Raw genomic sequence first — 27,632 nt, forward strand, 5'->3', positions numbered from 1 at the left:
TTTGTAGTCGGGACTGGCTTTGAACTCACTATGTAGTCCAGGCTGGCCTTGAACTTACTATGCCGTTCAGGTTGGCCTTGAACTTGCAGCAATCCTCCTGCCTCAGCCTCGAGCCCTGGCTCTACAGGTATGGACCACCATGTCTGGCTCAACACATTTTAATTTTTTTTTTTTTTTGGTACCAGGGATTGAACTCAGGACCTTGTGCTTTCTAGATAGGAGGTGGAACCACTGAGCTAAATCTCCGGCCCCTAACATTTTAATTTTTTTTTAATGGGATTATTTTATTTTATTTTATTTTATTTTTATTTTTTGGTACCGGGGATCGAACTTGGGACCTTATTTTAATTTTTTTAATGTCCTCTTCCCCTCCTCTCCCTCCTAGAAGTTCTATTTGGAACTTTTTGTCTTGTTTTTATGATGGAAAATTTCAAACTTGTATAAAATTAGAGCTAACAGGATGAAAACTCCCACGCATTTATTACTCTTCAACCCTGTCCCCTGCTCCCCACCCCAAGATTTTGAGGCAAATCTCAGAAACCCTGTCATTTCGTCTGGGACTGTTCAGATCTGCCCGTTCTTGTTTCATTATGCATCATTCTCTTGAGAGCTTGAATCTGTTATTCTGCCCTTTAATCGTCATAAACATCCCTATTTTGTCTTCCTTTGCGTGGCCGCAGCCTTAGGCCTCCTGTGGCATCTGTGGCAACCCTCCAACTGAGATTTGATTTTGTGGGCTCATCTTGGGGGGAGCTCATCGTGTGTGGGAATTTAGGGGGTCCCCAAGAGCCCCTCAGCATCTATATTACTGGGTGGCCCAGGGTTGTCACCTGCCGGAAGCTGATTCTCCTTCCTTGGCATAGGAACGCCAGACCACGCATGTGCACGAATGCGGACGTAAACCCACTCAGAGCGCATGAACGGGTTTGGAGTGTTCCAGGGATCCTGTTTAGCTCCCACTGCTCTTCTGCTTGAGCTCTGACAAACAACTTCCTCACTGTCTCCCTGAGCTGGAGGTGGTTCTTCCTAGCCTAGCTCACCCTGTAGAAGAGATCAGCCCTCGGAGGGCAGCTCTGCAAAGAAGTGGAGTTTCAACAACACTCCCCCTCCCTCCCGTCGGCCAAATTTATTTTCTGTCTCAACAACCAAAACCAAGGCCCCTGGGCTTCTGCCTCTGATTACCCTCCCGCTCCTTCCCCGCCTCTGTCCCCAGGCGACCATGGGGCCTGGTCACGTGATCGCCGCGCCGGTTCTGGGCCGGGCAGAGCCCTTTCTCCTTTGCTAACTCAGCCATACGCTGCCAATTTCCTTATTTATTTGGTTATGTTTTGCCCAGCATTTTTATGTTATTGTAGGGAGAGGTTTTTCACGTTATCCTAGTCAAAGAGTTTATCAGAATAGAGTTCCTCTGATTGTTAAAGTTGGTTTCATTTGCTTTGGTTTTATTTCCTATTTGCAATAAAAAAAAAACAAACTCGGAGTGATATGATTGTCATAGCATCGTGCGTAGATCAGACCCATCTGTCCCCAAAGCTACAACAGATGTGTGTCCAGGTCTGTCTGATCCTCTGCACTCTGCAGAGGTGGCCTGCTCACAGCCCTGGGCTTGCGCCATGACAAGGCTGTCTGTCGATTTTTCTTTGTGAAGAGGCAGCGTCATGTATAATTCTGATTTGTATGCCTGCCACCAAATAGCCAGCCAGCAAAAACAGCCCGAGTGTTCATAACCTGGCTCTTTTCCTAGCAAAGAAGAACTTAAGAGGTGGAGTAAATTTCACCCTGTCACTGCCACAAATCTTTCTCCCTGTGCACACTCATCGTGGGCTCCAGGAGGGTCCAGGCCTGGCCCCTGCAGCCCTGTCTCTGCCCTGCTACCAGGCTGACAAGTGGCATCAGTTGGTCCTTGTTCAGAGCTTCTTTTTTTTTGGTACTGGGGATCGAACTTGGGTCCTTGGGCTTGCGAGCAGGTGGCGAAACCACTGAGCTAAATCCCCGGCCCATGCTCAGAGCTTTTTTTTCTGAGTCGTCCTGAAGTTACTTATGGGTAACAGGTACATGGCTCTGAAAGTCCACTTTTTTGCTTTCTACATGCATGAGAATTACAGTGGACTCTTGAATTAAGATTGGTCTGAGATACGAATAACTTGGGTTACAACCGGAATTTTAGTTTTAGCTTATGAACAAAGTCTTGAACTAAAACCCGAATGTTGGCCGCTTGTGCTTCCAGATGGTCTCAGATACAGATTTAACCCTTAAAGAGTTCTGGAAGGAACATGACAACATCCTTTCCTGTGTGGGGTTAATTGAGAAATCCTGGGCCAGTGTCTTTCTAAGGACACTGAAGTCTGCCTGTATGCAGGAGAGAGACTTTGAAGTCAACTGACCAACCTGAGTTACAACTAGCCCTCAGGAGTGAATTGAGTTTGTAAGTCAAGGGTTCACTGTACATGGAAAACCCTGCTTGGGCACCACAGCTCTGAGCTAGTCTTCCCTGTGAGCTTAAAATTCTTTTTTATCCTTTATTTTTGAGACAGGGTCTCACTATGTAGTCCAGGCTGGCCTTGAACTCACTATGTAGCCTAGGCTGGCCTCAAACTCTGAGCAATCCTCCTGCCTCAGCCTCTCAAGTGCTCGGATTACAGGCGTGCACCACCAGGCCCAACAAGCCTTAACTTTCAGCCACATTGAATTTCTCACTATTCCTCCCAGCACCACCCTATTTATGGCTCCTGTAATTTTGCATCATTGTCACTTCTCCCCGGGATGTCCCTGTGGCTACCTCCTCGCAGCCACCTAGTTATCCTATAAGGGTGAGCTCCAACCCCGTTCTCGCCGGCAAGTTCCCGTGTCCCTCCATGTCCCAATCCACCGCAGCTCTGTCCCATCACACGGACGGCCCCTTCATGGCATTGACTCCTGGACTGTGCGTGTCATCTCCAAACCTCCAAGACCTGCCTGGCCCTTAGGTGACGCTTGGCCCCTGTGACTTCTTGGGCCACTGATCAACTGTTAGGTACTCGTCCTGTTGTGCGTAGGTGCAGCAGCCAGTGAGGGGGGATCCGCGCAGGCTCACAGAGAACTCTAGAAAATCGGGGTGTAACCCTCCCTTGCCCCCACCTTAAGTCTTTTTTTTTTTTTTTGGTACCAGGGATCGAACTTGGGTCCTTGCGCTTACGCAGCAGGCGGCGAAACCACTGAGCTAAATCCCTGGCCCCTTAAGTCTTGACCTCTGATTTAGTGATAGGCAATTTAGCCAGAACCACTTTCCTTGTCTTTGCAGAATGTTCCTTTACTAAAGTAGCTGTCCCTGGGAGACGGGAACAAGGGGACGGTGTGTGTAAGAGAATGGCCAATTAACATTCTGCTAAGAGAGAATGATCTCTGCTATCAGCAGTAAAAACTGACAGCTCTATCAGAAAATGAGCGGGGGTGGGGGAGACGGGCGGTGGCAAGGGAGGCGGGAGCTGCAGTGACAGCGATGGCCCCAGGCAGGGGCCCTGGGAGCCAGCTCTCTGGGCACCCGAAGCCAGGGCTTCTCCCCCTCTCTGATCGCCTCGGCAGGAGACTAGGGCTGCTCAGGTTTTCAGCCCGCAACTTCGAGCTCGGACTGGCTCCCCGCACGCACGCACGCTCCTTTCCTCTGACCCAATCGTAAAAAGAGCCCACGTGGTGTCTATTTAAGGCAGCGGAGTGGTCTGGGGAGAGGAGCCTCTGGGCGCCAATTCCAGGGCTGATGAGATTCCTGGGCCGTGGAGCTGCACCTGCTGTGAATGAGTGAGCAGGCCGGACAGGGCAAGGACAAGGGCTCCCCAGGCACCAAGGCCAGGGGCCTCCTCCGTGCCCCGGAGGTGAAGGGTGACATAAATCAGAGCTTCCACACTGGATCGTGGATCGTGCTGCCGCCGCTGTCTAGGGCTCCTGCGTGGCCTTGAGAGGAAGTGCACAGAAAGAAGAGGGGAGAAAAATACTCTCATCGGGCTAGGAAGACACAATGATCCGCTGTTAGAAATGAAACTGTTAACTGGGGGTGCAGCACAGGCAGGCCCTAGGTTCAAATCCCCAGCACCAGCAAAAAACGTAAGTAAAATACACACATATTTGTGTAGGTCTGTATATACATATGTGTATAGAAATGGATTTGATGTGTAAGTGTGTTGCTAAAAGGAGACCAGGAAGGCACAGCGGGAGAGCTCTGGAGTAGAGCAGCTTGGTTGTTTTAATTGGAAACAGTGAGTTTGCACACAGTTCTGCCCCATGTCCCCTCCCAATAATGAAAATGAAAGATGCAGGGGCAAGGGCAGAGTCTTGAGGTCTCCCAGACATCCACACACCCCTCCTAGGGCCTAGGAAACAAAAGCAGTCTCTCGAGGCTGTGTGCAGACCCCCGTGCCCCAGAGGCCCGTAATCCACAGACTGGGAGGGGTCAAAGTAACCAGACCAGGCCCAATGATGTCCTCTCTCCTCTCCTCTTCGGGACGTGGTTTTCTCACTCGCTCCCGTGTGCTTTGGAAGTCAGAGTTTTGTTGTTGTTGTTTTGAGACAGAGTCTCGCTGTATTATCCAGGGTGACCTCGAACTCACAGCAATCTTCCTGCCTCAGCCTCTGAGTACTGGGATTACTGGTGTGCACCACCACACCCAGCTAGAAGTCAGATTTTTAAATCGGGTCTCATGTCCAAAATGATCTACTTTTAAAAATACTTAGTAGGGTAGATATAAAAAAGCAGTAAACTTAAGGCCTTTAATATTCCAGAATTGATTCCAGATAAAATCACCAAGAAGTTCTGATACGTTCACGGGTATCTCACAGTTATTAGAAGGCATTGTTCAAGACACATTGCTGATTTTAGGGGTTAACAGCAAGGAAATTCTAACTGTGGTGACAAATAAATGCCCAAATAGCAATGACTCAACTCAAAAGACACGTGTCTCAACCACATAACTGTCTAATATGAGTGTTAGTGGTTGGTGGGTTCTTCCCTCCATAGAATGACAGGGAGCCAGGCCCCTGTCTGTTCTGGAGTGATCCCCAGGCTTGCCTGATCCACTAGGGGAAAGAGACAGGGAGGAGAACATCTACTTCCTAACTGCATTGGCCTGAGCAAGGCTGATTCACTATTCAAAATCAGCTCAGGTGGGGCTGGGATGTGGCTTAGTCAAAGCAAGTGTCTGGCATATGTGAGGCCCGAGCTCCATCCTGGAACTGCAAAAACAAACAAAAATTCCTCAAATCAATAATGTAATCTACCATATCGACAGGCTAAAGAAGAAACTCTATGATCATAGGAGTGGATACAGAAAAGGCATTTGACAAAATCCAACATTGGTTCATCTTTTTTTTTTGTACTGGAGATCAAACTCACAGCCTTTTGCTTGGGAGGTTGATGCAGTGCCATTGAGCCAAGTCCCCAGCCCCCTGTTCATCATTTTTACAAAAGAGAACTCAGCAAGCTAGAAATTGAGGAGAGAGCTTGATACAACCTGACACAAAGCATTATCTGAAAAAATCTACAACTAATCCAACAAATTTTAATCTGTTGTATTTTCCTTTTTGGTCAGTTCAAAGATTTTCAATTTACTCTTTTTTTTTTTTCGGGGCGGGGCGGTACTGAGGATGGAACTCAGGACCTTGTGCTTTCGAGGCAGGTGTGGCGCCAATGAGCTAAATCCTCGGCCTCTTTAATTTTTCATTTCTATTTTTCTTTTCTTTTCTTTTTTTTTTTTTTGGTACAGGGGATCGAACTTGGGCCCTGGTGCTTGCGCAGCAGGCAAAGAAACCACTGAGCTAAATCCCCAGCCCTTCAATTTACTCTTTCATTTCCTTTTTGACCCATGTGTTATTTAGAATTGTGTTATTTGGGTGTTTTCAGAGATTTTTTGGTTATTAATTTGTAATTCAATTCTATTATTTTAAGTGAGCATCCCTGAATGACAGGAATCCTTTCAAATGCGAATAGCTTCAAGTATTGTCTACCTTGAGAAATGTTCTGGGTGAACTTGACAAGAAGGATGTGGATTCTGCTATTGCTGGGAAAAGTGTTTATGAATGTTGATTCGGTCAGGTTGGTTGATAATGGTCGAATTTCTTATATACGTACTGGTTTTCTGTTTCCTTGTTCTATCATTTATTGAAAGCAAGGTACTGAAATCTTCAACTCCGATTGTCAGTTTAGCAATTTCTGCCATTCAATAATCTTTTGGCTTCATGAATTTTGAAGGTCTGTTATTAGGTGTGTAAATAGAATGAACTGACTCTTTCGTCATTATTAAATTACTTTTTAAAATCTCTGCTAATATTCTTTGCTCTAAAGTCTACATGGTCTGCTACTATTAAACCATTTCAGCTTTTTAGACTAGTGATAACATGGTATATCTTTTCCCACCTTTTAACTTATTTCCCCTTACTTTTTTGGGGGGCGGTACTGGGGATCAAACTCGGGACCTTGCACTTGCGAGGCAGGTGGCAGAACCACTGAGCTCAATCCCCGGTCCCAATTTTTCCTTACTTTTAACCTATTTCTGCCTTTATATTTAAAGTGTTTCTTATAAATGACATACCAGATCTTGTTTTAAAATCCAATCTCTGCCCTTCAGTTTAGATATTTAGACCATTCATATGTAATGTGACTATTGATATGACTGAGTTTAAATCTAATTACTTGTTATCTATTTGTCCTACCTATTCTTCTTTCCTTTTTCCTCTTTTTCTGTCTTCTTTTGGTGTAAATATTTTGTGTGGTTTTTATTTTTTTGGTACTGGGGATCGAACTCAGGTCCTTGTGCTTGCGCAGCAGGCAGCCGAAACCACTGAGCTAAATCCCCGGCCTTTTTGGTGTAAATATTTAAAATGATTCTATTACCTCTCATATGTTGCCTTATTAGTTAAAACTCTTTCACTACTTTAATGGTTGTTTTAAGGCTTATAGTACAACTTCAACTAATCACAGTCTACTTTTAAGTGCTACTGTATCATTTCATATAAAGTATAAGAACCTTACAATGGAGTATTTCCATTTCTTCCCTCCTAGCTATTAAGAAACCATGAATTCCTAGCATTATCTACAATTTCAATCCAGTACAACAAAGTTTATTCTGGCTTCTCTTTTTTCATATTTGTATCTCCTTTCTCTCTGTCTCTCTCTCTTTTTTTTTTTTTTTGGTACCAGGGATCAAGGTCAGGACCCTGTGCTTGCCAGGCAGGCTCTGTGCCACTGAACTGTGTCTCCTTTCTCTAACTCCCATTATTTCAATCCCTCTGCATGGCCTCTCTCAGTTCACTTGGATGTGGGGCCTGGTCTACCCCACAACCTACCTTGTTCAGATCTGCCTAGTGGCTTTTGGATGAAGAGAGGAAGGAAAGGTAACGAATAGTTTATAAGGTAGGGTAATGTGTTAGCCAACTTACTATCACTGTGACAAAATGCCTGAGGTAAACAGCTTCTAAGAAGGAAAGGTTGATTCAGGCTCACAGTTTCAGAGGTCTCGATCCACGGTTGATTGGCAGTGTGGCTCTGGGCCTGCAGTGAGGCTGTGTGTCATGGCGTGAACACACAGGAGACACTGTTCACCTCAGGACAGCTGAATGACAGAGACAGGGAGGGGCTCAGGTCCTGCTGTCCCCTGTGAGGTCACATCCCCAGTGACCTAATTTCCACTTCTTAAGGCTCCATCGCCTCCAATAACGCCATAGGCTGGGGTCCGCACCTGTAACACGTAGTCTTCAGGGATGCACCCAAGATGTGCGGAGAGGGGTTCAATAGTCTGTCAGAGTGTCCTGCTTTCTAGCACAGCGAGGTGCTCCAGGCTCCTTTGTCCTGTTTTCCTGTCCAATCCTGGAAGCCTCCCAAGGAGCCCTGGTCCCTTTTATTGGAAAATGGTATTTGGAGACCACAATCCATAAGTTAAGTTCTCTGCTGCTGGTAGGGTATTAGTCTCTAGCCATTTTTGGTGGATAAAGCTGGGAAATACTTTTCCTTTCAAAGAGAAAATGCATAATGAGTTTGTGCTCCTATTTCCAGCTTAAATTTAAGATGACAGGGCTTGTACATAACTTCTTTGATTTTCTATTTGTTTCTCTTTTATGCTGAAAAACCTTGCTCCCTGAGGACACTAATGTAATTACTCTTTTGCTTTACCCATACCTAATGATAATCAATAGGTTACATAATCTGCACAATGTTATGTACAACATAGTCTATTTAGGCTGTGCCATGAGCTTCATATAGGAGCCAGTGGGACCCTGGGCCTGGAGGGACCCTGGACCTCCTGCCATGCTGTTTCTGAGTTGGAGCTGCCAATGTGGGCTGAAACTTCTGAAATGGGCTCATAATTACAAGTTCGCTTTTAGTCTCAGAGGATACATTGGCTGGACTTGGGCTTTTCAGCAATGCTTGGAAACCTTAAGACTGGCAAAACATAGAGATGGGCTGAGTGCATTGTGCCTAAAGGCATGCACTGAGTCCTGGGGGCTGGAGAGAGAAGGTGAGGGTTCAGACCTGGGATGTTCCTGAACAGGCTCTCGTCAGAGGCAGGGGTTCTGGAAGGTGGGGCCCGGCCAGAAGAGGTGGGTCACTGGGGGTGTCACCCAGAAGGTTGAACAGTTCTCAGTGAAAAATGAGAATTCTCAAACTCTGCTTGAAACAATGTCTTCAAAAGATAGCTCAACAGGGGCTGGGGATGTAGCTCAGTGGTGCCATGCCTACCTGGCAACCGCAAGGTCCTGAGTTCAATCCTCGGTACCAAAAGAAAAAAAAAGATAGCTCAACAATTTCTAAGTTAAGCGTGTACCAACCATGCAATCTGGAAAAGTCACACCTCCGGGTTTTCCCCTGGGAAGTCAGAGTCTCTACCCACAAAGACGAGTACAAGAACGACTGCAGCAGGTTTATTTTTCAGAGTTAAAACATCAGAAGATGGGCATCAGAAGATGGGCACACGGACAGTTTGGGATTCATCCACACCATAGCCTGAGGTAGCTCGACCAGTGACAAGGAGCATGTCACACAAAGGCCATTAGGTTACACAGGTGCAACAAGCTCTGCAAAAGCAACAAAAGTACACAAGCTGAGCAGTTACTGCTTTCTCGAATCTAGAAAATGCAAACTATCCACCTGGACATGGAGCAATGGGCTCTTGGCTACAAAGACTGCTGTCCTGTAGTCACAGTGTCCTGTAGTCACACTGTCCATCCACGCTGTGTCACAATACCGACTGCTACACTTCGGTACTAAGCTCAGTAGCTAAATTTGAATAACTAATCATTTATATTCATCTAAAAGCTACATTGCTGTGGATCCCCCCACCAGAGGTTACCATTTGACACCAACATTTCCAACCCTTAAGGAAAATAATTTTGGAAATTTCTGGAATGTTTCACTACTTACTGTGTAAATGAAAGTATGATACAAGTAAGCCAGGAAAGAAAATCATCCTAACATTTCACAGGTCTTTAAGTGAATACCCAAAGCACTGCGTCTTCAGAAAAAGTGGCTCCTCTGTATGGAAAAGACCCCTCGGAACTGCGCATGCCACATGTGAGGGCTCATGCAGACATGTGGCTTTAAAAGTGAAAATGTCACCAAAGCCTGAGTCACAGAAACCTGCCCTAGGTTTACTTTTCCTCTTTCTAAGCACACTGAATTCAGGTGTGACAGTGCATGACTGTATGCCCAGCATTCTGGGTGCCTGAGGCAGGAAGATTGCAAAGTGGAGCCCAACCTGCCAATTTAGTGACTTAGTGAAAAATAAAGTAAGTAGCTTAGTGTGATGATGCTAGGTTTAAGGTCCAGTACTGCAAAAGTAAATAACTAGTGCCGGGCATGGTGGTGCACGCCTGTAATCCCAGCACTTGGGAGGCTGAGGGAGGAGGATCACTGTGAGTGGGAGGCCAGCCTGAGCTACACAGTGAGTTCAAGGCAGGCCTGGACTTCATAGCAAGACCATGTCTCAAACCCCCCAAAAGTAAATAACTAATAGGTAAAAAGACACATACATATTTAGATTAAAAATAATACAAATACTATATGGCCACAAATTTATTTCACTATGAAGACAAAGATGGGCCACAGTGTCTCCTTATCAGAGGGGTCCTGAGGTTGTGAACACCAAGACATGACCTCACTACCTTGGCAGCAAGACCAAAGAGAACTAGGAACCCTTGTGAACCAGAATCATAATCCAGGGACAGCCACCTCCCGAGCTCACATTGCCGGAGAAGTTCAAGAGCAAACATGGACCCCAGGCAGGGAGATGGCTGACTCCATCGAGACACCTCGGGTGACGGTGCAGGAGCTACCCGACTGCCTTGGATAACCCAGGCCAGGTTGGCTCGGGGTCAGCCCCCAGATGCGGAAAGAACCCAAGGACCCCAGAGGAGGTCCCTAAAGGCCCAGCTACTGGGTGCCCAGGGCCAGTGAGGGTCCTGACAGGTCTCCTCTGGCCCAACAACCAGTCACTGAGACCAGCCAAAGCACCTATGGGAAGCCTCCCCAGGGCCAGCTGCGAAGGGCAGAAAGACATCGAGGGGCTCAGGACAAGACTCCCCAGGCCAGGCCACTCTGTCCTGGCCACCAGTTTTGGAAATCACTCAGCCAGGAGCATTGAGGAAGTCCAGCCAATGTGGTCAGTGCAGAAGGGCAGGCCGTGTTCCTTCCCTGGGCCCCTGGCTCCAGCTTTCCCGGCCAGCCAGCCCTTCTACGGGCCCTCTGTCCTGAGCGCCTCCAGGGCCTATGCCTCTGCCCAGCAGGCTCTGATGATGGCCAAGGTCGTCTCCCTTCCACACCTGTCCTTGACCTCCCTTGGTGTTGTACTTATTTTTGTATTTACTGCTACCCTTATTTCCCAGTTTAAGGGAAATATGTAAATATATTAATTTTAAATGAAAAAACCAATATAGTCTATTTAATTTATATCGTATATTTCAGAACAGTACCATGATTATTACCAAAAGCAATTTAAGATTTCTTTGGGCCAGGGATTTAGCTCAGTGGTTCTGGCACCTGCCTCGAAAGCTCAAGGACCTGAGTTCGATCCCCAGTACCAAAAAAAAAAAAAAAAATTTAAGATTTCTTTGTCTTTCTTTCTTGGATATCTCACTTGGCACATGGGGTCAAATTACTTCCTCTCGAAACAGCTCCCATCTGAGTGAATGGGACACCGGCTTTACACAGTCACATCTGTTTCATTTTGCTTCTGACTTTTAGGGGATTTAAAAAATTTCAATTATTTATTTATTTATTTAGGTACCAGGGATCGAACTCAGGACCTCATGCTTGTGAGGCAGGCATGGTGCCACTGAGCTAAATCTCCGGCCCTTCAATTTTATTTTGATTTGTAATTTTCTTCCCACCGGTGTTGGGGATGGAACTCAAGACCTTGCAGATGCTAGGCAAGCACTCCAGCAATGAGCTCTAGCTCCAGGCCTGTTTTGGTTTAGAACTGAATTAAAGACCTACATGGTTCTGAGGTTAAAACTGATAACAAGGTATGCTAGAGAAGTCTAGTTTCATCTTTTCCTTCTGCTCTGTTTCTTCTCTCCCTCTTTGTGCAATCTTATTTTTTTAGGTTGTCCTTTTTTGTTGTTTCAATATAAATAAATACATTTGTATTTGCACTAGTCAGCTTTCCCAGACCACTGAGCCACAGTAACCAACACTCACAATTTAGAGGAGAGGTTTGTGTGGCCCATGGTTTTAGATGGTTCAGTCCATGGTTTGCTGGCTCCAGGGCAGAAACAGCATAGTGGAAGGGCCTGGCCAAGGAAATCTGCTCACCTCATGGCAGCCCAGAAGAGGAGGAGCCAGGGACAAGAACAGAGTCTTCCAGATCACAACCCACTGAGTACCTCCAAACAGGCCAGCCTCCTAAGAGTACATTTATCTGTGATCTCATCAAGGGATAAATCCATCGATGGGTACAGCACCCTCATGAAGCAGTCACCTTTCAAAAGCCCTCACCTCTGAGAACATGAGACTATTGAGGGACGTTTCGATCTAAACCATAACAATTCACGTGGACCGTCTCTCCTTCTTGGTTAAATGATAGCTTACTGTGCATGTATCTTTGCCCTTAACATTATTGGGATTTTATAGCACAGGGTACAGGTTCATTGTTAAGGGGTCAGCCAAGACCCTGGTGAACAGGGTTACACTTTTCAGTTTGCCATTGTGAATTCACCTTGTACACACAGAATGGCCACTGCTAGTCATTAATCCAGTGCTTGCCATGAGCCCTGCACTGCCCTGAGGATTTAACATGCTGCCTATTGCTGTGTAAGAAACTATCCCAAACCTTAAAGCAACATGAATCTAATACCTCACAGTTTCCACAGGCCAAGAGTCAGGTGCTCTTTGGTGGGGTCCTCCTCAGCAGGCTATGTCCCTGTGACCGGGGTTTATGTCACCCCAAGGCTCGGCTGGGGAAGGACCCACATTCAAATCTAGTGTCAGAGTAAGGAAGAGAGCTGGGTGTGATGTGGACTTCTGAGCAACCATGTGGCTGCTGCTCTTCAAGAGGTTTGGGATCCACAGTTTTATATCCCAGGACATCTGAGCTGGTTCGCCTGTTCTGTTGCTCCGCCAGAACTTTCCTGTGACTTCCACCCGTGTGTAGATTTCCATCAGGAGGCCGAGGGCAATTTCCAGAGCTTTCATTTCTCAGCTCTGAGAGGACAAAGCCCTGACTGCCCAGGGTCGCACCCTGCAGACAGCAGGCCTCAGAAATTTTTAGTCATTTGTATCAAATTCTCAATTGCCATGGGGGCTAGTTTTTCTAGGGAGCAGGAGGCAGACAGGCAGACAGGCAGACAGACAGACATGGGCCATAGGTTGTGTACCTATGGCATGGTGCTGTACCTATGCCATGGATGTGGAGCAGGGTAGAGAAGGGATAGAGTGTGACATTGGTTTATTTATTTTCTTAAAAAGTTTTTTTTTTGTATCAAGGATTGAACTCTGGACCTTGCGCTTGCGAGGCAGGCGCCGGAACCACTGAGCTAAATCCCCGGCCCCTTTAAAAGTTTTTTTTTTTGAGAGAGGCTCTAACTATGTATCACAGGCTGGCCACAAACTCATGGTGATCCTCCTGCCTCAGCCTCCCAAATGCTGGGATTACAGGCACACACCACCATGCCCAGCTAAAAAATGGAAACATTTTTGTGGGTCTTCAGCACCCCTTAGGCACTGTGCCTTGCCAAGCCTGAAGTTGGTGTCCAGAAGCTCCTGTTTCTATCCTGGCAGGATCGGCAATGTCCCTTCCCCATGGCAGGGGAGCCTCCCACAGGCTGGGGCACAGACCCTAGGGCCTCCCTCCCCCTGCTGGGCTTCCTGTGCCACCAGTGGGGAAGCTAGAAAAATGAGCCAGCAGTGTGGTGGCAAAGGGTAGTAACTGCTCTGTGTTGTCCTTGTGGCTCATCTTGTGACTCAACTTGACTGGGCCATGGGGTGCCCAGATGTTGGGCTACACATTGTTCCAAGTGTGTCTGGGGAGCTGCTTCTGATGCAGGGCATTTGACTCAGCAAACTAAAGCAGACTGACCTGCCCAGTGTGGGTGGCCCTGTCCGACCCATCGAAGCTGAAGGTGACACCCCTGCGACTGAATTCGAGCTTGAACTTGGCCTGGAGCTCACAGCCTGGCTCTCCTGGGTCTGGTTTGCAGACTTCCAGCCTCCCTAACTGCATGAGCCGATTCTGGAACATTCCTCCCTCCTGTCCCTCTCCTCTGTTCTACGGAGAACCCTGACTTATACACTTTCCATGACTCTGCAGCGATCTGGGCGTTCTGAACGTGAGCAGCGTGTGGTGCGCATGCGCAGAGGAGAGCTCAGGGTACGTAGGTGGGGCAGCCGGTGGCTTCCTGCACAATGCTGGGGCAGCCGAGCTGACCCGGCCCCTTGTTGGGGACACTCTGTGGGGTCCGCTCTACACTGTCACCTGATTCGGGGTCACAGCCTCTTTACCTTAGAAATCCTCTCTGATGTTATGTTCAGGGCCAGATGTGAATAAAATGTTTGACAAGAAAAAATAGAAGCCGAGTGTGGTGACGCACACCTGTGATCCCAGCACTCAGGAGGCTGAGGCAGGAGGGTTGCAAGTTTAAGCCCAGCTTAGGCAGCTTAGCAATTTAGTGAGATCTTGTCTCAAGATTTTTTTTAAAAAGTTTTTTTTTTAAGGACTGAGGATGTAACTCAGTGCAAAGGCCCTGGTTCAATTCCCAGAACAAACAAAGAAAGACAGAACATAATAAGATTTTTTTAGATTTATTTTGGCCCACACAGTTGATTCCCAATTACTCAGGGTTGGATCATCTAGTTTGAGAGCCGCTTGGGTCCATCTTTTCCTTCTTCCGCTGCTCTCGGCCCTTCCTATAGTAGAGGAAATAGAAGGAGACAGGCGGGAACAGCAATTTTCCCTTCCTGTTACCCGCGGGAGGCGGGGCCGGAGAGGAGGGAGGGACAGAGGAGCTGAGCTGCGCCAGCACCTGCTCCCAGCCGGCTGCGCCCCTGCTCCGGAGGGGACCCGGGGTCGATGGTGCCCGCATCTTCTCCCCGGACAAATCTTCCAGCAAGTCTGGTTTAGAAGCCACCAGAAACTCTGGGACCCAAGAGAAGTCACAGCAGCTTTTCACCCACACCTGCAAAAAGGTGCCAACCGGCTCCTTACCGGGGAGCGCAAGACCAGTGTCCCCTCCAGACCCAGGGCTAGGAGGAACCCAGAAGAGGAGCCTGCGCCGGCTCTGGCAGCGGCACAGACAGACCAAAAGGGCGCTGGGCCGAAAGGAAGGGTCCAGACTCAGATGCTGCTGGCTGACCCCGCTTCCGTGGTGCTCTGAAAGAGGTGGGAGGACAGGTTGCTGGTTGCCAGGGGCAGCACAGGAGCGTTTAGGGGCCATGGAATGTTCTGGGTCTTCCTGTGGTTTCAGCACTATGTGTTTGTCAAAACCCAGGGGACTGTTCACCAAAAAGAGTGGCTTTTACTCATACAAAAGTGTAGAAGGGCCGGGGATTTAGCTCAGTGGTTTCGCTGCCTGCTGCACAAGCACAAGGACCCGAGTTCGATTCCCGGTACCAAACAAAACAAAACAAAAAGTGTAGAAGTATTTTTTTAAAGTAGAAAAGAGCCAGGTGTGATGGTGCGCACCTGTAATCTCAGCACTCTCAGAGGCCGAGGCAGGGAGATTTTGAGTTTGAGCCTAGCCTGGGAAATTTAGTGACTTAGCAAAACCCTTTCTTAAAATAAAAAATGGGCTGAGGATGTAGTTGACTGCAAAGGGCCTAGGTTCAACCTCCAGTACGACTACAAAAGAATCTAAGAAGAAGGCTGGAGGGTGTAACAGTGATAGAGCACTTGGCCAGCATGCATAAAGCCCTGGGTTCGATCGGTAGCCCTGTAAGAGGCAGGGAGGGAAGGAGAGGACAGGAGAAGAGAAGAAAAACAAAGAAAAAAGAAAAGAAGGAAGGAAAGTCGGGAAAACCTTCATACTGGTTAAAAATGAAGAAAGTTATGATACATTCAATTTTAAGAATATGTTGCTGGGCGTGGTGGTGCAGGCCTGTAATCCCAGCACTTAGGAGGCTGAGGCAGGAGGAGCGCCACAAGTTCAAAGCCAGCCTGAATTACAGACTGAGACCCTGTCTCAAAAAAAAAAAAAGTTTAAAACTCAACTTCATCAAATGGAAAAATAGGAACAAAATCTTTGTAAATAGGGAGGAATGGAGGGGTTGAAGGGAGGGCTGGCCAAGGGTGAAAAATAAGAACCAAGAGAGATTATGTAAAGGTGCAAATTTCCAATGATGAATGTCATTATATTGTATACCTAAAATGTACCAATGATTAGAATGAATAATCGATAATGTAAAATAGGAAGAAAAGGTCCAAAGGGGTAGGGGTAGTGGGAGGGGCAGGGGAAAGGAAAGAAGGGAAAGGAAAAAATGATGAAAAATGGAAAACATGGAAATAAAGTCTTTGTAAATAGGGAAGGGTGGAGGGTGTGAAGGGAGGGGTAGGAATGGGGAAAACATAAGAACCAAGATGCATTATGTAAAGGCACAATTCCCAATGAGAAATGTAATTGTGTTGTATACCTACAGTGTACCAATAAAAGAATTTAATACAAAAAATAAAAAAATAAAATAAAATAAAATAAAATAAAATAAAACTCAACTTCATCAACAGGCACCTTGTTGATATTTGGTGAGTAGCTAGGCACATGCAGATCCCTCTTAGACCTAACAAATTCTCCGGCTGTTATCTCCACTGTATAGATGAATAAATGGGCCTGGGGAGGTGTAGTAATTAACTCCAAGTCAGAAGAAAGAGGCCAGAGCAGATTTGAACCAAGTCTTCCTAGTCCAAAGGGTGTGATGGGAAAATGCTTTCTATTTTCCAGAATTTTCATAAGGGTGTGTGATTTTGCATTGAAGCCACCCTGCTTTCCTCCTGCCATTCTTAGCTCAGAGAAGAGTTACTTCCAAATGGCTTCTGAGATCCTTCAGATCACTTACCTCCTCCTAAGGTGGCTCCACAGTGCTTCTAACGATCTTGTTTAGTTTCCTTAGTGTATTCATTTCCCCCTTTTTCTTTTCTATAGTACCCCTCTCTGCCTTCCTCATCCTCCAACTCCTTCCCCATCTCTAAGAATCTACTTTCTAGTTTCCGGTCATGTCTCTTTTATTTTATTCATTTACTGACTTGTATTTTAGGTGTCTCATGTAAGAGAAAGCATACAATATTTAACTAAGTCTGGCTTAATTCAGTTAGCATGATGGTCTCAAATTGCAACAATTTTTCTGCAGACATTATGATTTCATTCTTAATGGCTGTATACTATTCCATTGTGTATATACACCACATTTTCTTTACCGCTTCATCTGTTGACAGGCATCTAGGCTGTTTCCAGAGCTTTGCTATGGTGAATTGCACCACTATAAACATGTATACATGGATCACTATAGTGTTATGTTGTCACTTCTTTCTGGAACATACCCAGTAGAGGGATAGATGGGTCATATGGAATTTCTATGCCTGGTCTTTTGAGGGATCTCCATGCTGATTTCCACAGTGGCAGTGCTAGTTTGCATTCTCATCAGCTGTGCCTCCTTTTCTCCACACTGTCACCAGCCCTCACAGTTTCTTGTGCTCTTTTTTTTTTTTTTTTTTGAGGTACAGGGACCTTGTGCTTTAGAGGCAGGTGCGGTGCCACTGAGCTACATCCCCCGCCTCTTGTGTTCTTTTTTTCTTTTTCTTTTTTTTGGTACTGGGGATCGAACTTGGGTCCTTGCACTTGCGCGGCAGGTGGCAAAACCACTGAGCTACATCCCCGGCCTCTTGTGTTCTTGATGATAGCCACCCTGACTGGTGTGAGATGAACTCTCAAAGTTGATTGGACTGGCACATCCCTAACGGCTACAGATGTTGAACATTTTTAGTGTATTTGAGATGGAGCAGCTTCAGGAGGGAGCTCAGCTCCCCACCCTTCGCCGTGAGAAGTACCAAGATGACTGCAGTGCCAGCCTGACAGTGAGTCGGAGACCCGTCAGGGGACCGCACAGGGGCCTTCTCATCTCTGCTGTGGGAGGGGCTGGAGGAGGAGCTCCTGTAAGGAGAGGAGCTCCGTAGGAACTGGAGAGGCGTGGTATCTGTTGTCCAGGAGGTATCTCCCGAGGACGCCAAGGCGTGACTCTGCCTTGTAGGTTGTTGTTCTACTCTCTCAACAGCTTGAGGCCCACAGGTCCATGGCGTCTGGGCCTTGTCTTAGTCCACGCTGGCTGTTCCATCAGACGACTCTGAGACGTGCGGGTCATAGCAGTGGAGATTTCTCTCGCCCAGGTCTGGAGCTGGGCAGGGCGGCTCTCTGTCCACAGACCGTGCCTTCTCTCAGAGGGCCGAGTTGTGGAAGGAGCGAGGATGTGCCCTGGACCCTCGTTCACAGGGGCACTTGTGACCCTGCCGGGGAGGGACTCGCCCTGTGGCCTGATCGCCCGGGCAGGCCCAGTTCCTAAGACCTTCCCAGCGGGCTAGGTTTCAGTGCACACATCCTGGGGACGCAGGCCACGCAGCAGCAGACCCCACTGACGTGCTGCCTCTGGCTGGGAATTCAGTCCCGCCCCCTGCGGGCCGGCTGGGGAACAGCTGCTCTCAGCAGGTCTGGGTTTGGTTCCCACTCCTTCCCCTTCCGCCCTACCTTGCTCAGATCAGAACTTGCCCTCTGTGCTGTGAAGACCCATGGGGGATTTTCAGGAGATTTTCTGAGGCTTCCATGGGAAGTTCGGTTCATTTCTTTCTTCCCTGTGGGCAGGACGCTTCCTACAGGTAAGGAGTGTCCTCTTCTTGTACCTTTGTATCCTGTAGTGCCCAGCACAGCGCCTGGAACTTAATGTTCCGTAAACGTTGTCAACTTTTATTTTAATAGTTTTGCATGTTAAAGTTGAAGTAACACTGGGATAAAAACAACTTATGCTCAAAAAGAAAAAGAAGATGGGGCGGCTTAAAATAGAAATGTATTCTCCCACAGTTCTGGAGCTGGAGCCCCCCAACCAGCGTCTGCAGGGTCGCGCTCCCTCCGACGGCCCCCATAAGGGACCCTCACGCCTTCTCTAGCTTTGGCGGCCCCAGGCCCTCCTGGGGTCTCCCGTGGCCGCCAGTGTCTGTGTCCTGTGCGTCCCCTCCTTTTCTAAGGACGCCAGCCGAGGGACATAGGATGATTGGAACTTGAGCCCAAAGGACCTGATTATATTTTCAGACTCTTTCCAAATAAAGCCACCTTGCCAGAAATGGGGCAAGGGGGGACAAGGGAGCTGGGGGGGGGTTAGTTCCTCCACACATTTGGGGACAATTCATCCTGTGACATGTGTGAAGACTCTCAGAGAGGCCAGGGCCAGCTGATGGTGTGGCTGTCCTGCACTGTCACATGCAGAACTCTCCTTGCTGTCCCCAGCTCCTGCCCCAGCCCGGGGAAGGTGAACCGGAAAGCATCACACACTGGCCATTCGCCTCCTTCCTTCCAGCCAGGTCCCCGGGGAAGCAAACTGGCCACGGGTTATGGGTTAGGGCTGGGTGGCTCTTCCAGGCACCTCTTGCTTTTGCTGCAGGGATTCCTGTCCTCTGAGGTCATTGAACATCGAAGGTCACCCCCACCCCAGCTCCCTGTCCCTCTGCCTTTGCATGGCCAGGTTCCATCTGCTAGGCCCTGGCTGTGGCTGCCTGTCACCAGCTGGGGCTGGGTCCCCCAGGTCCCCTGCTGGGGGAGCCCAGTGCCATTCAGGCTCCCTGGGCAGAAGCCTGCGTTTTCTCTGGCTGAGAGTCATATTGGGAGTCTGCAGGGCTGGGCACCTTTGGGGAGAGAGACTGGGACGTAGGTGCTTCTCTTTGCTTTGTAGATTCGTGGATCACTGCATCTTCTCAGCTGTGATGCTCTCTGGCCACCAGCAACCCTCCTGGCCCTGGTTTCCACCTATTCTCTCCTTCCTTCTTCTCACCCTGGATTTCCAGGTATCCACCTCGAGCACTGGGACAGTGTCCCCCACCAGTGGGCACAGTCGGCTGCACTGCAGCTGACACTGCAGGTCCCCGAGGGGTGTCTCTGACCCTCTCATCGCCTGGCAGCTGCTCAGGTTCAGCTCCGTCCTCTCCCAAGGGGCCTTGGGAAACTCAGGGGGAGGAAATGGTTGAAAACTGCTTTTTAGATCTGGGATTTGCCACCAAATGAGAAAGCTTATTTCTAAAAATGCCTGCAGAACGCTTGATCCATCTCCTTCCCAAAGGTGCAGGCCCAGGATACCAGGGAGAGAAGGGACATCCCAGGGAGCAGGAGGCACCTTTGCAGTCAGTGATGGGCCAGAGGGGAGCAGGCCAGGGCTAGGGGTGACGGAGGGTCTGGCAGAGAGCGTGGCACCCGCTTAGCACCAGGTTCTCGGCCGCACTGGTAAACCGCCGGGGTGCCACACGTAGACCTGCAAGACCCAGGATGTGCCTTGATCGCCACGTTTTCAGAAAATGGATGAAAAGCTGATCAAACAGACATTTGATGCCAGGATGGAGTGGAGGCAGCTGGAGCTGGAGGCAAAGTGCGGGCTGGAGTTCTCCCAGCCGGAGGAGGAGCCGGTAAAAGGGAGCTGCGGTCTCTCCCTCCTGGCTCAGGGGGTGGCACTGCGGGCCCAGCCAGCGAGGCCCAGGACCTGGGGAGCGGGGGACTGAGACAGGCCCAGGTCAGGGACATGGGGAGCTCTGGCCCCTGCTTGTTAGGAGGCCACAGCTGGGTTTCAACTAGGCTCAAAATTCTGAGTCCGAAATATCACTCCCTCTCCGTGCATGGGGACGCAGGTGAGCTCTGGGGACATCCCCAAGGGACAGGATCACATACCTACAGCCTCGTGTATTCATCAGGCACTTGGTTGGGTTTTGTTTTTGAGACATGGTCTTGCTATGTAGCCCAGGCTGGCCTTGCCTGGTGGCTGGGCCACCATGCCTGCCTTATAGTTTATGTTTGTGGTAGAGAATACGAATTATTCTCACCGTGCTGATGAGGAAGATGGTTCTCGGAAGACCCACACAGTTTGCCCAGGGTCCCACAGTTAGGGAGAGACTTGATTCCCAGTCTCCTGTCTCCGAGTGGAGATTCAGGCTAAGTGCAGAGGGCGCCTCCACCTGGAAGGGGTGTTGGGTCTGGGCCATCTCAGTGAGACAGGAAGCTGGCAGGAGTTTGGAGACACCTACAGCCTCGATGCATCCTAGGTCAGTGCCACTCAGCAAAACAAACTCCTATCCAGCCCTCTCCTCCATTCCTCCCCTCCCCCACTTTTTCCAGTGCTAGGGATAAGAGCCAGGGCCTCCAGCAGGCCAGGCAAGAGCTCTACCACTGAGCTACACCCCGAGCCTTATTATTTTATTTTTGCAATGAGGTCCTGCTAAGTTGTCCTGGCTGGCCTTGAATTTACAGTCCGCCTGTGTCAGCCTCCCCAATGACTGGGACTATGGGTATGCACCACCTCACTTGGCGAGAAGCTACCTTTTTTGCCACTAAACTGCAGTATGTAACAGCCATGCGTTCACGTGGCCCTGTGTTTCTGTAAAGTTTGCCATTGTGAGATTTTTTAAAAACCTCAGTTGGTTAAATCTCCTTTCAGTCTGATTTCCCCTCCTTTCTATCTGCCATCCGGTTGGCTGGTGCTGGACTGGCCATGCATATTTTGGGGGAAACTGATTTGGGAATACATTTAGCCTGAGACAATGGGGTACTTTATGTGGCTCAAACTGACAGCCACACGACTGTCTGAGGGCACAGGTTGGCATCCAGGAACTCTCCTGTCCATGAATGCAGGACAAACCTGTGAACACAACGCAAAAGGGTCTGAATGTCTTGTGTTTGGGCATGAGCCTGTGCCATCAACTGAGATAACAAAACTCACCGTCGGCCCCTCCCCTCAAGCACCAAGGCCACTCTGGGTGGAAGAGGTCTGTCCAGGGCACGTTTAAGACTGTGATGGCAAACCTTTTAGAGATGAGTGCCCAAACTGCAACCCCAGAGCCCACTTACCTATCTCAAAGTGTCAAAACTCCAATTAAACTTGAATACTGAAGTTTTTTGTTTAGAAAAACCAACTGGTATCCAATGCTCAGCTGCTGGGGGGACTTGGCTAGTGTGCCGACAGAGAGGGCTTGTGTGCCCACTGTGGCATGTGAGCCATAGGTTCACCACCACTGGTTTAAGATGAGTCCCTGCACGCATGGGAAACCCTGGCCTCTCACTGGTCCTGCTCAGAGGAGGCTGATTAAACTTTTTATTCTTTTCTCAGACTATGGCATCGCGAAATCCCTGCTGTACAAAAAGGCAAGCAGCACATAAAAAACAGGGAACGTGGTATGGAGTTCATTCAAAAGATCCTATTACTTTTCTGAGTTGCTTGATGTTTATAGTCTTTTTTTTTTTTTTGGTATTGGGGATCAAACTCAGGACCTTGTGCTTGGCAAGGCAGGTGTGGTGCCGCTGAGCTAAATCCTTGGCCCTTGATGTTTATAGTCTTGAAGAGTCTTTTAAAAATTGTGTGATTTCGATTCTGGTTAGAACAGAATGGCAAATTAATACTTTCAAGCCTACTTTCGGCTTTGCCACTATGTCTTGTTTTGGTTTTTAGTGAGTGGCTTCTCAAAACTGCACAGGAAGCCGAGTGTAGTGACAGTGACACATACCTGTGAACCCAGCACTTTGGAAGGTTGAAGCAGAAGGATGGAAAGTTTGAGCCCAGCCTGGGGAACTTAGCCTGCACCTGTCTTGTCCTGCTGTGTGCCCCACAGTGCGGGTTCAGGGCATCCCTTCCTGGGTCACAGAGTGCAGGGAGCAGGCCCCTGTCCACCTGGAATGTCCTCAAAGAGCAGCCTAAATGCAAATGAAGGGTGATACCCTCAGCCAGTCACCCAGGGGGGTAGCATCAGGACAGGCAGAGGGGAAGGACAAGGGGGCTTCCACAGCAGCCCCTCTCCTAGGGCCACTGCAAATTCATCTCTGTCTCTCGTGGGGAGCTCACATTATCCTGCACCATGCGCTGCCACTGAAGGCCACCCAGGTCCTCAGCTGGGGCAGAGAAGGGGCACACAGAGGTCTCCTCCTGCTGGGGCCCCAACCCAAGCTCTAGGAAACAGGGGACCCAGAAGGACTGGGCTCCCCCTTCAAACCTACACCCTGGGTATGGAGGGGGGCATTCAAAAACCAGGAGGCCGGACCTGCAGGAAAGGGCCGAGAAAGGTCAAGGGCGGGGTCTCCTTTTTCCTGGGATTCTCAGCAGTTGCTGAGCCCTGTTGCCTGCCACTGGGTCCTCCCAACTCCTGTGGAATTGAATCCAGGGGAGACAGGGATCTGAGGCCACTTTTCCTACAGCCAGGTCTTTCCTGTGCAGAACCAAATTCACCCACCCACCCATCCGTCCATCCATCCAGTGATGCATGTGCTTGGGGCTGAACACCCGAAGCTGGGGGCGCTGTCCCCAGGGAAGGGAGGCTGCAGGTAACAGGGCTGCAGGGAGCACCCATTGGCCGGGGAGGGTAGACATCCCAGAGGTTGCCCCAGAACTGGATTCTGGTCCCGGCCCCACCCTCCCTTTCTGTATGGCTTTAGGAAAGTGACTGTGCTCCTCAGTGCAAAATGTGGACAGAGTGGCACCTGCGGCACCGGCTGGCCACGGGGATGGGCCAAGGCCTCTCTGCCCTTGTGCCACTCTAGCACGTTCCACCCTCACTTTGGACAGTGCCCAGGCCCAGCAGGTGGTGGTCCAGGGCCTGGTGACAAGGGCCCTGCTCAAGCCGAGGTCAGCTGCATCTGGCAAGGTCCTGAGTAGCTCTAGCTCAGCCTCCCTAGGACGCTGACAGTAAGGCCAGCAGATGCCAGAGAGGAAAGGACAGGGATGCCACAGGGGGCATTGACCCAGATGCAGGCACTGGTCAGGCTGGGTCCAGGAAAAAGCCTGGAAACTTTCCCCTCTCCTGGCGCGGTGGAGCCCAGGGTGGGGGTTCTGGGCAGCAAGGGCTGCTAGTCCTGAAGACACCTCTTCAGTGGTGTGGGGTGTTGTGTGTAGAGGGGTTTCCCACTCACCGAATGCAGGGATCTCGGCTTCTGAGGGGGCTTTTCCCGCAGAAGCTGGGTAGCAGCCAGGAGCCTCAGGCCTCCGGTGCTGCTGCGAGTCTGTTCATGTGAAGTGAGAAGGGCAGAAATCTAGTCTGGCTGCAAGGCCAGTCATTTCTTCCTCCTTTCTTCCCTTCTTCCCTTCCTTCCTTCCCTTTTGTTTTCTTTTTTTTCTTTCTTTTTTCTCAGTGCTGGGGATTGTACTGAGTACAGGGTCTTCCTACTCAGCTACATCCCCAGCCCTTTTTTGAATTTTTTCTTTTGAGCTAAGTTGTCCAAGGTGAGCCTGAACTTGCAATCCTCCTGCCTCAGCCTCCCATTGTGCTGTGATTACAGGCGTGCAACAGCCATTTTTTAGCACAAACAGTAAGCGGTTTTACTCACCTGCTGTGGGTGCTGTGCTGTTGGTGAGCCTCAGAGCGGAGGGGCCCTTCCCGCCCAGCTCCCTTGCCCCCGCCAGCCTCGACTTGTCAGCCTGGCCTGGATACTCCAGCCCCTGCTGGCTCCTCCCAGAGCTCCCCACCACCTTGGTGACCACCATGGCCTCAGCCCCATCCAAGCTACTGCCCTTCCTGCTGGGTTCACCCTGGGCCGCGACTCAGGGGAGCAAGGTCAGGCTCTGGCCTCCAGTGGGCGAACAGGACAGGCCCTGCCAGAGCAGTGCCTGGGAGTCTGTTGAGGGAATGCATGGGCGACCCCAAGTTCATGGTGCATCACTGGAGGGGACTTCTGGGTCGCTGCAAGAAGTAAAGGTGTCCACCCAAGTCCTTTGCCACCTTTGAAGCTGAGGCCTGCTGACTGTGACTGGGCTCTGCCCAGCGGTGCTGTTCCTGCCCTTAGCCTAAGGGGTGTGGGGGAGGGACAGGAAGTGGACTGGGCTTTCCTGGGGAACAAAGTGTGGGGGAGCAGTCCCCAGTCCCTGCAGAACCCCCTGCTGCTGCCCACCCCCTCCATCTGGAATCCCAATGGGGTTGCTCCAAGAACAGCTGCCCTGGCAAGTGGGGGACAGGGCCTGGAGACCCCGTTTCCTGGCCCTCCCCTCCCAGGCCTGTCACCACCACAGAGTCCTTTGTCACAAACACCTCTCTCCAGCTCTGTGCCCTCTTCAGCCCCCCTTGGCAGACCCTCCCTGTTCTCCATGATCCCCACCCCAACCCCAGGGATCTACACAGGGACAAGGACTGTAGCCAGGTGTGGTGTGGCAGGCCTGTAATTCCAGCCTTCTGGGCCGCTGAGGCAGGAGGACTGCAAGTTCAAGCCCAGCCTGGACAATCTACCAACTTAACAAGACCCTGACTCAAAACTTAAAATAATAATACTGATTTTTTAAAAGGAGCAGCTGTTGATGTAGCTCAGTGTAAAGACCCTAGGTTCAATCTCCAGTACAGAAAAAAGAAAAGACAAGGACTAAAGATCAAGGCAGAACAAGAATACCTTCCTTTCTGTCAACACCTTGCCAAGCACTTTTCCCACTGCCAGTCCTCCTTCCTTCTCGGCCAAACCCTCAGAAGCTGGAATTTCACTCCATGCCATTGATGAGGATGCAAACCACCCCCCCCCCCCGCCGCCCCGCCGCAAACGACCTGGGTGGCTCTGGATCTCACTCTTCCCAGGATGCCTGAGACCCCTCCAGGGTACAGGAGAACGAGGGAGAAAACGGGGAAAACGGGGGGGGGGGGGGGGGGACAGCAGGAGGGGGAGGGGGAGGGGAGGAGAAGGAAAGGGAAAAAGGAGAAAAAGGGCAGGTTGAGGCCAGGACTGCGGTGGCCCAGGCTGTGGAGATGCGGTCCCTGCCTGTGCAGTGGGGCCAGGAAGCTGCATATTGAGGCCCTGGCCCCGCCCCCAGAGACCAGGCTCCAGGTGCCAGGAACCCGAGAACTGTGAGCGACGAAGCCTGAAGTCGCCTCGGGGAGGCTGTTTCCCTAATTGGCGGAGCTGGCCCTGGGCAGCCCCTGCCGGGACTGGGGGGTGGGGGGTGGGGAGTAGCCCAGGCTGGCACGGGTCGGCCCGGCGGCAATAACTGAGGGGCAGCGCCCTCCGCGGGCCGCTAGCTGGGACGCAGTCACTGGGGGGCTTGCGGGTGCCACGCCCTGCAAACCCCTCCCCCCGCACGTGGTGGCCTAGGGTCCCTCCTGCCCTGGTCCCCGCTCCGCCACCCTATTCTGCGGCCGCTTGGGCCCTGGGTCTGACCTGGCAGGTTGGCGGCCCGGGGCAGCGCGGGATCTTTAGGGCAGGAGGAAAGGACAAGAGGAGGAAATCTCCGGGGAGGGCGTTCCCGCATCCGCCACCAGGTGGCGCCGTGGACACGGGACAACCCAGGGCTCCCCGGCGTGGCTGGCAAGGAGGCGAATAGGACCCCAGGTGCAGGACTTGGGGGCTCTGGCCCCCGCCACGCTGCCTGGTCAGCGCTGGTCTCTTCTAAGGCCACAGTAGCGCTTGAGTCCCACCGGTGCACGGTGTGCCACGGAATGAGCTTGAGAAATGGTGTCACCTTTGCTTTTCAGTATTTCAGGATCTCCCAATCACCTTAGCGCGGTAGGGCTGGGGGGGGGGCACCAGTGCCTGGTTGGGTCCCCCAGCAGAGCCAGCAGGGAAAAGCTGTGGGTCCCCAGCTGTGTGTCTGGTAGGGGGCCTTAGACTTGACCCACTCATTTCCGTCTGTCATTGAATCTGTGAACTGAGGGCTGCGATGGCAGCCCTGACTGGAGCTGCAGGCGACACTGTGATCAGAGCAGCCTCAGGAGCCAGGGTCCTTGCCCTGCTGCCGCTTCGGTTGTGTGGCCTTGGGCAGGTGCTCTGTGCTCTCTGAACTTCACTGCCCTCGTCTACAGGTTAGCGGAAGTGGTAATGTTTCCCGGAGTTGGGACATGAAAGGCTTTCAAAACTGTCTGGCGTGGAAGGAGTGCCTGAGAAATGGCCAGACATACAGGGCAGCCTGAACGGAGAAGGGACTTGGGGATCCACCAGGACAAGCGTCGTGCCCAGGCCACGGACCTCCCATGGCCTTGGCTACCTCCGACAACTGGGAGCTCACCCCCTCTCAAGAGTGGAAGTGCTTAAGAAGGGGACCCCGAATGCGCCCCTGGTGCTCCTCTACCTCCCCTACCAAGTGACCCTTGAAGGAAAGAAGGCAGAGCACAAGGACGTGGCCCCTAGAAACCCCAGGAGCGGCGTTTAGGGGAGGAAGGAGGTGACTTCCGAAGCCAGGGCGGGAGGCAGTGGCCCCTTCCCCTAGAACTTCTGCTTCCTGTAACGCCTGCTGCCGTGGCACCCTTCCGGACAGAGGGCTCCGGGCTCCGGCTGCACTGGGCCCCTCCACCCTCCCTTCAGGGATGGGAACAGTGAGGGCAAAACTATGACTTGGGTTTGAACCTCTGCTGCCTGGCACACAGTAGGCGCTTAATACCTGTCTGTGGCACTGCTGAGGACAGGGCAGGGGGGTGGTCCAGTTTGGAATGCTGTAGTCTCAGTGTAGAGTAGACCCCCAGGGACCACAGGCCACACCTGTGCTCCCTCGATTCCCCACTCACTTCTTCCTCCCTCAAGCCCACCCTCCTCTTTGAAGCCCCCCAGCACCCTTCCTTCCTTCACCCTGGACAATTCCCTCCTTCCCCTGCCGTCTCTCTTTGCTGGAGAGGTGGCTAGAGCAGGGTCAGGAGTCACTTTACCCTCCGGTGCCTCAGTTTCCTCATTTGTAAAATGGGACTGATTGGAGCACCTGCCTCATAGGACTGCAGTGAGGTTACAGTGGTCAGGAGATTTAAAGGCCCTTGACCAGCGTCTGGCACTTAAAAGCCACTCTGAACCGCCCTGCCACCACCAAAGTATGCTAGATGTGTCGCTGTCCCTCCTAGATCTGGCCATCTCAAAGCTGGGTCCTTCCCTGCTGCATCCTTCCCAGAAGGCAGTGCTGGGTGCAGAGCAGCATGCCGAGAAGGACAGAGGGAGGAAGGGACAGCGGGTGGCTGAGTGGTACTGTCCCGGGGACCGTAGGAGCGCAGGAGGAGGAAAAAGGGCACAGGAGA

General features: G+C 50.6%; 1 protein-coding gene across 1 annotated transcript in view; it reads left to right on the plus strand.

Moving 5' to 3' along the window:
- The first annotated feature begins 3,462 nt into the window (after window positions 1-3,462).
- The window catches only part of Nfam1 (NFAT activating protein with ITAM motif 1), a 58,284-nt gene continuing 34,114 nt past the window's right edge, over window positions 3,463-27,632 (plus strand). Inside the window, exon 1 of the mRNA XM_021258852.2 lies at window positions 3,463-4,077. The gene's annotated coding sequence lies outside the window, so the exon portion shown is untranslated. The remainder of the gene's footprint in view (window positions 4,078-27,632) is intronic.

This window comes from Heterocephalus glaber, unplaced genomic scaffold (assembly GCF_053883595.1).
Source record: "Heterocephalus glaber isolate CG9 unplaced genomic scaffold, H.glaber_assembly_v1.0 deba00001444, whole genome shotgun sequence".
In the NCBI taxonomy this organism is placed as follows: Eukaryota; Metazoa; Chordata; class Mammalia; order Rodentia; family Bathyergidae; genus Heterocephalus; species Heterocephalus glaber.